This window comes from Ranitomeya imitator, chromosome 6 (genome assembly GCF_032444005.1).
Source record: "Ranitomeya imitator isolate aRanImi1 chromosome 6, aRanImi1.pri, whole genome shotgun sequence".
In the NCBI taxonomy this organism is placed as follows: Eukaryota; Metazoa; Chordata; class Amphibia; order Anura; family Dendrobatidae; genus Ranitomeya; species Ranitomeya imitator.
The window spans coordinates 550,862,049-550,874,183 of NC_091287.1; the positions used below are offsets into that span (position 1 = coordinate 550,862,049).

At 42.9% G+C, this 12,135-nt stretch overlaps 1 protein-coding gene across 2 annotated transcripts in view; it reads left to right on the plus strand.

The window, feature by feature from the left end:
* Positions 1-12,135, plus strand: part of SLC45A4 (solute carrier family 45 member 4) — a 104,978-nt gene that overhangs the window by 65,579 nt on the left and 27,264 nt on the right. The window lies entirely within an intron of this gene.

Sequence of the window (12,135 nt, forward strand, 5' to 3'; positions counted from 1 at the left end):
TCTTTGTCTATATTGAAGGTGGGTCTTTGTCTCTAGAGGAAGCGGGGGTGGTTCTCTCTTGGAAGCGGGGGTGGGTCTTTGTCTATATTGAAGGTGGGTCTTTGTCTCTAGAGGAAGCGGGGGTGGTTCTCTCTTGGAAGCGGGGGTGGGTCTTTGCCTATATTGAAGGTGGGTCTTTGTCTCTAGAGGAAGCGGGGGTGCTTCTCTCTTGGAAGCGGGGGTGGGTCTTTGTCTATATTGGAGGTGGGTCTTTGTCTATATTGGAAATGGGTCTTTGTCTATAGAGGAATCGGGGTGGATCTCTATCTTGGAGGCGGGAGTGGGTCTTTGTCTATATTGGAGGTGGGTCTTTGTCTATATTGAAGGTGGGTCTTTGTCTATATTGAAGGTGGGTCTTTGTCTATATTGAAGGTGGGTCTTTGTCTCTAGAGGAAGCGGGGGTGCTTCTCTCTTGGAAGCGGGGGTGGGTCTTTGTCTATATTGAAGGTGGGTCTTTGTCTCTAGAGGAAGCGGGGGTGCTTCTCTCTTGGAAGCGGGGGTGGGTCTTTGCCTATATTGAAGGTGGGTCTTTGTCTCTAGAGGAAGCGGGGGTGGTTCTCTCTTGGAAGCGGGGGTGGGTCTTTGTCTATATTGAAGGTGGGTCTTTGTCTCTAGAGGAAGCGGGGGTGCTTCTCTCTTGGAAGCGGGGGTGGGTCTTTGTCTATATTGAAGGTGGGTCTTTGTCTCTAGAGGAAGCGGGGGTGCTTCTCTCTTGGAAGCGGGGGTGGGTCTTTGCCTATATTGAAGGTGGGTCTTTGTCTCTAGAGGAAGCGGGGGTGCTTCTCTCTTGGAAGCGGGGGTGGGTCTTTGCCTATATTGGAGGTGGCTCTGTATCTATATTGGAAGCGGGGGTGGGTCTTTGTCTATATGGGAAGGAGGGGATTTGTCTCTGCCTATATTGGAGGTGGGTCTTTGTCTTTATGGCAAGCAGGGGCGGGTCTTTGTCTATATAGGAAGTGGTGACCGGCCTTTGTCTCTGTACCAAGTGTAGGGCGGACCTTTCTCTGTGCAGTAAGCGGGGACGTGTCTTCATCTACACGAAGTGTGGCGAGCCTATGGGGTTCTGCTCTCTTCTCTGTCACACTTCATACAATTAGAACGTTGGGGCAGGAATTCAGTTTAGGAAAAGAAAATGTGAGCGAAAGGAAGTTCCAGCACTTACAGTGCTGTCAGAATGCTGATAGACAGGAACCAACCACTGAAAAAAAAAAAAGAGCAGATAAGTTACAGAACAGGAAAATTGGGATAGTTCCTGGACATATTGTACTGGCATCTGCAGCAAAATCAGCTTTACCTTTTAGGCAGAAAGGACGTCAAGACCGAGAGTTTCTTCCAGTGTGTTATTATAAAGCTGTTATCAGCCTAGAAGAAAGCCAAGACCTGCAGTGTCCACCACCGGCTCCACCTTGGATCACTTTCTGATCCGGACCCATCATTGATTCCCCTGGAGAATTTGATTTTTGTAGGATGTGTTGTCAGATTTAGCAATTGTATTAACTCTTCATCTACTCTATGGTCTGCTTCCCCTTTAAGGCTTAAAGGCGTTGTCTAGTTTTATGTGAATAAAGTTTAATCATTGATGAAAAGTTCTATAAATCACGTAATACTGTAATTTTCCATTACTCATCCTGTGCAGGGCCTCTGCTGTCAGTACCTGCCTTGTGCTAATACTGCTCTCAGCTGGGAGTTTGCTACAATTGCATCCAGTCTGTGGGATAATGTCTCTCCTGTGCTGATGGTTTGTATCAAGTTTACACGGTCAGTGAGCTGATACATTGTAGCAAACTGTCAGAAGTAAAGAACCTGAGCAGTTTTTGACCCTTTGGAGATGAATAAGAATTGTTGCGTTTGCAGACAGCAAGCAGAGGTCTTGAAAAAGGAAGGAAAGAGTCGCAGAACTTTGTTTTAGTGAATCTCACGGGTCTGTTGCCTATTTTTCGATGGATCCCGGTAGGTGACGCGGTGGTCTAGGCTGGCGCTGTCACGGTTCCCCTCCGATGCTGCTGGGATTGGTCCCTGTGGCCCGGACTTTGGGCTTTTGGCCGCTGTCCACAGGTGGAAGCTGTGTGAAGATCTGAGGGAAGGTCGTCCACTCTAAAGATGTGACCCGCATACACGATCCATGGCCGCCCTCCTCCTGATCCCACCATCGTTAATATCCGGCAGCACGTGTAGTGACCCCAATATACAGTACAGGGCGACCATCACCGCCGGGGGCCCTTTATCGAGCTGCATTTCTGACCCATTTCCAGCAGATTTACGGGGCACAATGTCACCATGACGGACCTCCTTACATCACATCCATCCGATACCCTAATGGAGACCGTTCTGAATTTGGCCTTTTTATAGCGGTGAATGTAATCAGAATCCTGACAGACCCCCAAAAAGGAGGAGGGGGCAGAAAAAAATCACTTCCTGGTTCTGTGCAGTCACATGGTGTCACATGACCTCTCTCAACCAATCAGTAGCCATGAAAAGCATCACATCTGTCACGTGATCCTTTTCAGAACTGCGCACTGGCTGAGAGAAGTCATGTGGTACAGGCCCTAACTGTACAGAGCCACAAAGCGCTTTCTTGTCTGCCCGGTGTGGTATTTGGGGGGGGGTCCTTATGGGGGTGTCATTTTAGCCATGAGTATAACTTTTTGAAACCCTAATAGATCTGTAGGAATCTATATAAAGAATAGAAACTATATAAGAACAGCCACATTATACAGGCGGGTGAGGACTTCCGGAAAGTGCATAACTAACCATTCCCTGATACACCGGGATATGAGCCGCCGATGGCCTGAGGTATGAAATTAATATAGGGGGCTGGTCTGGGGTCAGATATTGACATAGGGGGCTGGTCTGAGGTATGAAATTAATATAGGGGGCTGGTCTGGGGTCAGATATAAACATAGGGGGCTGATCTGAGGTATGAAATCAATATAGGGGGCTGGTCTGGGGTCAGATATTAACATAGGGGGCTGGTCTGACGTATGAAATTAATATAGGGGGCTGGTCTGGGGTCAGATATTAACATAGGGGGCTGATCTGAGGTATGAAATCAATATAGGGGGCTGGTCTGGGGTCAGATATTAACATAGGGGGCTGGTCTGAGGTATGAAATCAATATAGGGGGCTGGCCTGGGGTCGCGTATTACCATAGGGGGGTCGGATATTAACATAGGGGGCTGATCTGAGGTATGAAATCAATATAGGGGGCTGGTCTGGGGTCAGATATTAACATAGGGGGCTGGTCTGAGGTATGAAATCAATATAGGGGGCTGGTCTGGGGTCAGATATTAACATAGGGGGCTGGTCTGAGGTATGAAATTAATATAGGGGCCTGGTCTGGGGTCAGATATAAACATGGGGCTGATCTGAGGTATGAAATCAATATAGGGGGCTGGTCTGGGGTCAGATATTAACATAGGGGGCTGGTCTGAGGTATGAAATTAATATAGGGGGCTGGTCTGGGGTCGCGTATTACCATAGGGGGGTCGGATATTAACATAGGGGGCTGATCTGAGGTATGAAATCAATATAGGGGGTTGGTCTGGGGTCGCATATTAACATAAGGGGCTGGTCTGGGGTCAGATATTGATTTGGGGAACCTGAGTATATTTAGGTAGTGTGGAGTTTGATATTGATTTTAGGGGTATGAGATTGATTTAGGGGGTCGAAATATATTTAGGTGTCTAGTCAGGAGACTACATATGTTTTGGGGTCATGGGTATATGGCTAGAGGTGTGATATTAATATAGATGTTATGATCATGGGTCGAATATTTAATATAGGGGTCTGATATTGATTTAGGGGGTTTGAATATATTTGTGGTAATCTGATATTGAGTTAGGGATGAGATATTAATATAAAGGTCTGGTCTGGGGTCTGATAGTAATATAGGGGTCTGGTCTGGGGTCTGATAGTAATATAGGGGTCTGGTCTGGGGTCTGATAGTAATATAGGGGTCTGGTGTCTGATTTAGGGGGTCTGAATATATTTAGGTGGTTCAGGGTTTGGTATTGATTTAGGGGTTTGGTCACAGGTTTGATAATAATTATTATTAGGGATCTGAATCTATTTAGGACAGCTGGTCCAGGGTTTGAAATTAATATAGAGGTCTAGTTTGGGGTTCTGATATTATTGGGGGTCTGATTATATTAGGGGCTTTGATGTGGAAAATGAAATTAATATAGGGGTTCAGTCTGGGGTCGGCAATTCTTATAGAGATCTGAAAATAATATAGAGGGTTTAAATATATTTTTGGGGCATGTAGAAGCTGGCATTTAGGGGTCTGGTCTTAAGTTTAATTTAGGGGTACGGTCTGGGGTCTGACAGATTGTGCTCCCTGGGTTCGATATTAATTTACAGTTCTGACCTGATGTCTGAAATATTGAATTCTAAATATGTTTTTTGGGATCTGATATTAATCTAGGGTTCCGGTCTATTAATCTAGCTGTAGACCCTCTCCCCGACAGAAGGCCTATCTCTCAGGGTCCCACCATCGCTCTCATCGGTAAAGGCAATTGCGGAATTGCCCTCCATGCGATTGTCCGCCTCTGACTGTCCAGCAATTCTCCTGATGTGATCTCTGCGTCTTCCAGGAATAGTGCGATGGCGATGCCCCCCGTGACCTCGCGTACCCTCGCACACAGTCAGCACTTCCTGTGAAACACGACCGGAGCGGCTCTCACTATTGTTAAACAATGTTTCATTGAAGGGGAAAAAAATAAATAAATAAATAAGGGAATTATTTACTATGAGCGGTGTCCTGTTTGTTTGGAAGTGGCTGGGAATCGCCAGCGCTGCCGAGTCTCAGTGGTCGCGGCGCAGACTCCTAGCCATGGCCGTAGGAGGGGGTGAGACTTCAGACCAGGTAAACAGGATCAGAGGTGCCAGGGAACGGGTCACCAGATTTGTTTCCAGTGGAGTCTGATAAGTCCCGGAATAATAGCCGCTTCCTTGGGAATGTTGTCAACAAGATCTGCCATGGCGGCCGCTCACTTTGTTTGTTCCTGTTCCGGACTGGCGGTGGAAGGTGGCGGGCTACGAGCGCAGACCAGACTTGGCTTACAAGGTGAAAACAAGAAAGAACTAAATCTTCACACACGGCCTCCATCCAGACGTCTCTGGGAAACCACTCGTCCAGGAATCCTCAATGTCCGACAACGTGATACAATGTTACAATGTTGTTTGTTTTGATGCAGGATTCCTCCTCCTCCTCCTTGTTCCCCTCCGGTCAGAATTAATTTTTAGGAAAGCAGATTGACCGCCATCATAGCTGCCGTTACAGATTACACATGCCATGCAAGTAACCTATAAAGCCATGAGAAAAACTAAGTACACCCTCCTTTGGATTCGATAGCTTTATGTATCAAGACATAATAAACATCAGAGCTTTACAAATTCTTAAAGTTAAGGAAATACAACTAATTGCACCGTGCCATTATTGATTTATCAAAAACTAGGACCAAGGCAGAAGCAAGGTGTGAAAAAAAAAATAAGTACACCACCCTTAATCATAAGCAGCAATAAAGTGAAGTAAGGGTTGGAGGAATTTCCGTCTACTATTTTTACAGCGTTGATTTGTGTACAACAAGATCTCTTAAAGGGGGTCACCCCATCTTCATAAATGGGTATTGTAAATACAAGCAATTTCCTAATTTACTGCCTATTTAAATTTTCATCGGTTCTTGAGATATTAACGCTTTTGTTTTTAGAGCTCTCGTTGCCCTGAAGGCCGACCACCGCAGTTACGCAGCATGATGTGCTCAGTGACTACAAGGTCTTTCCTGTTGAGCTTGTAAGCACTGCTCTGAAGCTGAGAAGGAAGGGAAAGCGTAGTTGCCTACTAATCTCCACTAGCTTCAGATCAGTGCTTATATGCCAAAAAAAAGCAGTACAATTTCTGCATCCAAATGTGTCAAGTGTGGATTGGTGCCAAGAGTGCTTATAATGACTGATGCAACTTCTGCCTGTAGTCACAGACGGTTCCAGAGATCTGGGAATTTTTATTTATTGCTTATTTTTATAGCCTTTACAAAGAGGTCATGTTCCACAGGATCCTCGGGGGCGTGTCTTTAGATTGCCACATACTGTAGGATTCTTGGGGCGTGTCTTTAGATTGCCACATACTGTAGGATTCTTGGGGCGTGTCTTTAGATTGTCACATACCGTAGGATCCTCGGGGGCGTGTCTTTAGATTGCCACATACCGTAGGATCCTCGGGGGCGTGTCTTTAGATTGCCACATACCGTAGGATCCTCGGAGGCGTGTCTTTAGATTGCCGCATACCGTAGGATCCTCGGGGGCCTGTCTTTAGATTGCCACATACCGTAGGATCCTCGGGGGGCCTGTCTTTAGATTGCCACATACCGTAGGATCCTCGGGGGCGTGTCTTTAGATTGCCACATACCGTAGGATCCTCGGGGGCCTGTCTTTAGATTGCCACATACCGTAGGATCCTCGGGGGGCCTGTCTTTAGATTGCCACATACCGTAGGATCCTCGGGGGCCTGTCTTTAGATTGCCACATACCGTAGGATCCTCGGGGGCCTGTCTTTAGATTGCCACATACCGTAGGATCCTCGGGGGCCTGTCTTTAGATTGCCACATACCGTAGGATCCTCGGGGGCGTGTCTTTAGATTGCCACATACCGTAGGATCCTCGGGGGGCCTGTCTTTAGATTGCCACATACCGTAGGATCCTCGGGGGCCTGTCTTTAGATTGCCACATACCGTAGGATCCTCGGGGGGCCTGTCTTTAGATTGCCACATACCGTAGGATCCTCGGGGGCGTGTCTTTAGATTGCCACATACCGTAGGATCCTCGGGGGCCTGTCTTTAGATTGCCACATACCGTAGGATCCTCGGGGGCCTGTCTTTAGATTGCCACATACCGTAGGATCCTCGGGGGGCCTGTCTTTAGATTGCCACATACCGTAGGATCCTCGGGGGCCTGTCTTTAGATTGCCACATACCGTAGGTTCCTCGGGGGCGTGTCTTTAGATTGCCACATAGTCATAAAGACCATAAAAAGCATCACTAAATAAAATGGCTCTTATGTCTGGATCAGAATGGCGGATTTGCCAAAAAAAAAATGAACAAATTAGTATAGAGGAGAGCAGAGGGAATAAACTAAGAGCTGAAACTGCCCCTTTTGTTGCCATTGATGCAGCTCAATCACGCCTCGGCAGCATTTGAACGTGGCTGAAGAGCGCGATAACATGCTGTCGAGCAGTGATTGAGCAGCATCATAGAGAGGGAGGACAACACGGCCCAAGAGAGGACGCTTGTGAAACAGCCTGTAGGATTTGGAGCTCAAAAAATAAACACGCCATATTCCTGCAACGGAGGGCCGAAATGGAAAAAAAAAAAACCCGCAGATTTTGGGGAGCATGGGGATTTTGACAAGGGAACTTGACAAGTCTTTATGTAAACGAATCAAAGACTTCTCTGAAGCGAGTATGATGGCGAGACGGACTCTGGAATTTTAATGTAAATTACGTAAAACTGGACGTTTCATAAGGATTTTTCTTTGCTGCTGGGATTTAATTTTACCTAGGGAGGTTTAATCCACCGGAGTCTCGGATGTCTGTGCCCAGGAGTCTCGGTGGTAAGCTGACTGATTCTTTTGTTTTCAGAAGTCTTGTGGTTTGTTTCAGACTTTAGCCATACTGCCCTGTTCTTTTTACAAGTAAGAAGCTTTCTCCTGGCAATCCTATAAAAAAGAAAAAAGACAGACTTGTTGAAGTCTTTTTTCTAATTGTATTGTCACAAGCTTCAACATTTAACATGCCGAGGCCTTTAGAGTCTGAGCATTAGCTCTTGTTTTTGTTTTTGCCTGCTCTGTAGGTGGGGGTGAATTTGCTCAGACGTCTACTCCTGAAAAGATTAACAGCAGTGAAATCTGCAAGGTGAAGTGCTGCAGGTTGAAGTGACATCTCTTTTTGTAGTGACATAAGTTTTTGCATGGTGACATCTTTATATTGAGAGAGTTCTCATCTATGTTGCCGGAATATTTACCCCTGATCCCTAGAACATGAGGCCCAAAGTCAGGAATATTTGGAGTGATGGTTCTGGCATTATGCAGTTATTGGGCGTCCATCTAGCTGCTAAAGGCCAACTGGGAACTATCATATACTCATAAATTATCCTTCAGGAGTCCGTCTAGGTAACAGTTCCACTAAAATCAGTCTTGTCTCTATCATTGTGATATGCAGACCAAAACTTGTGCTGATCCTTAACCCCTCCGCCCATCATGTGACCGCGTCTTATGACCGAGCACTGAGATTTGCAGATCCTGAATATCTCACTTCTGCTATCCGCCCCACATTGTCAGCAGAGTTCATTGTCTTCTTGCCTCCAGGCTGCGAGTCTTACAAATGTCAGAGACAAAAACACATTCAGCTTTATCCAACTTGTTAACTCTAAACATTAGAGATCAGAATCCACGGTCTTAGCTGTGTTATAGGATGTGTTTCTTTTTAGCTTTAACCAGATACTAAAGTTTGTAGCTTTAAAGGGGACCCATCACTTGGCATAGATATATAATTGTGTTCCTTGGTGTAAATGCCGCCTTTCTCCTGAATCCGGCACTGTTTTTCTTTTTCTCCTGGGACTCACCGTTCCTGAGATACGGCCTCCTCTTTTCTTGTGTATAATTTTAGACAATTGGGTGCGGTCCTCTGACCACGCCCACAGAAGAGCTGAGGACCACGCCCCCTAGGATCACAAAACTAGATTTCTATGCTGATAAAAGAGGCCATATCTCAGGAACGGAGAGGCGCAGGAACAAAAGAAAAACAGCGCCGGATTCAGGAGAACATTGGGAATTCAACCAGCTAATAAAATATTTATGGCGAGTGTCAGGTCCGTCAAGTTTGTTTTTATTATTTGTACGTACTTTGTTTCAGTCTAAGCAAAAGTTATGCAACTTTACAGACTAATAACAATATAATTCTGATAAATTGCAAGATGCAGACAAATTTGTGATATGAGCGGGTCCGGAGGTGGAATGTTGTACCCGAACACATGGGAAAGTGATAGATACCACACGCGTTTTACAATCGATAGATAAAGCAAATATTTAGTTTATGGCTTTACTGTTTTTCCCAGGCCGGGATAATCCGCACAGTCCTTACCTTGAAATACCTCCTAGGACAGGTCATCGGGATTTACACAATGTGATGACATCCTACATAGCAAAGAGGTGACAGCAGCGGCATCCATGGAGCAGCGAGCGAGTGCCGCGCTGCAGCTGATCAGTACATTCTCCGGGCTCATTCATCTATCGCTGCCCGCGTTCATTCACGCCAGTAACAATGGACCGGGCTTTTTATCCGCATCCTTTTTACGGCTAAATAAATCAAAGATGATCCAGCCGCTGTTTATGTAGAATTTCCTGGAAGCCGCACACAATCGGGGGCCTCATTCCAGCGTAGGATGTGGAGCTCTGCTTATTGACAACAGGTTTAGTGCATTGTCCGTGTGAATGAGCGGCCGGCTTATCCAGAGAATGGCCTCCCGCAGGGAGATCACTGTCACTGGCCTCTACACCATCGCCTGCCACGTGCCGATGTCACCGTGTGACACCGCCGAGAAACGGACTCAAAACACAAAGCGGCATTCCATTCACTGAATGCGAAAAATCTGCACGGAGAGGGTTATTTACTGTACACCGCGTGTATGGAAATATTGCACAAAATTCTGTATTTTTAAAGGGATGTTCCAGTCTATTACTGCATTGATATTAACTCTATATACTAGTATTGAATTACCATAATACTGCAACCTATGTATAAGAATATAACTACTATAAAAATGCTCCTATGTTCAAGAATATAACTACTATAATACTGCTACATAGAAGAATGTAACTACTATAATACTGCTCCTATGTACAAGAATAAAACTACTATAATACTGCCCCTATGTACAAGAATATAACTACTATAATACTGCTCCTATGTACAAGAATATAACTACTATAATACTGTCCCTATGTACAAGAATATAACTACTATAATACTGCCCCTATGTACAAGAATATAACTACTATAATACTGCTCCTATGTACAAGAATATAACTACTATAATACTGCTCCTATGTACAAGAATATAACTACTATAATACTGCTCCTATGTACAAGAATATAACTACTATAATACTGCCCCCTATGTACAAGAATATAACTACTATAATACTGCTCCTACATAGAAGAATGTAACTACTATAATACTGCTCCTATGTACAAGAATAAAACTACTATAATACTGCTCCTATGTACAAGAATATAACTACTATAATACTGCTCCTATGTACAAGAATATAACTACTATAATACTGCCCCTATATACAAGAATATAACTACTATAATACTGCTCCTATGTACAAGAATATAACTACTATAATACTGCCCCCTATGTACAAGAATATAACTACTATAATACTGCTCCTATGTACAAGAATATAACTACTATAATACTGCTCCTATGTACAAGAATATAACTACTATAATACTGCTCCTATGTACACGAATATAACTACTATAATACTGCTCCTATGTACAAGAATATAACTACTATAATACTGCTCCTATGTACAAGAATATAACTACTATAATACTGCCCCCTATGTACAAGAATATAACTACTATAATACTGCTCCTACATAGAAGAATGTAACTACTATAATACTGCTCCTATGTACAAGAATAAAACTACTATAATACTGCTCCTATGTACAAGAATATAACTACTATAATACTGCTCCTATGTACAAGAATATAACTACTATAATACTGCTCCTATGTACAAGAATATAACTACTATAATACTGCTCCTACATAGAAGAATGTAACTACTATAATACTGCTCCTATGTACAAGAATAAAACTACTATAATACTGCTCCTATGTACAAGAATATAACTACTATAATACTGCTCCTATGTACACGAATATAACTACTATAATACTGCTCCTATGTACAAGAATATAACTACTATAATACTGCCTCTATGTACAAGAATATAACTACTATAATACTGCCCCTATATACAAGAATATAACTACTATAATACTGCCTCTATGTACAAGAATATAACTATGTACAAGAATATAACTACTATAATACTGCTCCTATGTACAAGAATATAACTAATATAATACTGCCCTTATGTACAAGAATATAACTACTATAATACTGCTCCTATGTACAAGAATATAACTACTATAATACTGCTCCTATGTACAAGAATATAACTGCTATAATACTGCCTCTATGTACAAGAATATAACTACTATAATACTGCCCCTATATACAAGAATATAACTACTATAATACTGCTCCTATGTACAAGAATATAACTACTATAATACTGCCCCTATGTACAAGAATATAACTACTATAATACTGCCTCTATGTACAAGAATATTACTACTATAATACTGCCCCTATATACAAGAATATAACTTCTATAATACTGCTCCTATGTACAAGAATATAACTACTATAATACTGCCTCTATGTACAAGAATATAACTACTATAATACTGCCCCTATATACAAGAATATAACTACTATAATACTGCTCCTATGTACAAGAATATAACTACTATAATACTGCTCCTATGTACAAGAATATAACTACTATAATACTGCTCCTATGTACAAGAATATAACTACTATAATACTGCTCCTATGTACAAGAATATAACTACTATAATACTGCCTCTATGTACAAGAATATAACTACTATAATACTGCCCCTATATACAAGAATATAACTACTATAATACTGCTCCTATGTACAAGAATATAACTACTATAATACTGCCCCCTATGTACAAGAATATAACTACTATAATACTGCTCCTATGTACAAGAATATAACTACTATAATACTGCTCCTATGTACAAGAATATAACTACTATAATACTGCTCCTATGTACACGAATATAACTACTATAATACTGCCTCTATGTACAAGAATATAACTACTATAATACTGCCCCTATATACAAGAATATAACTACTATAATACTGCTCCTATGTACAAGAATATAACTACTATAATACTGCTCCTATGTACAAGAATATAACTAC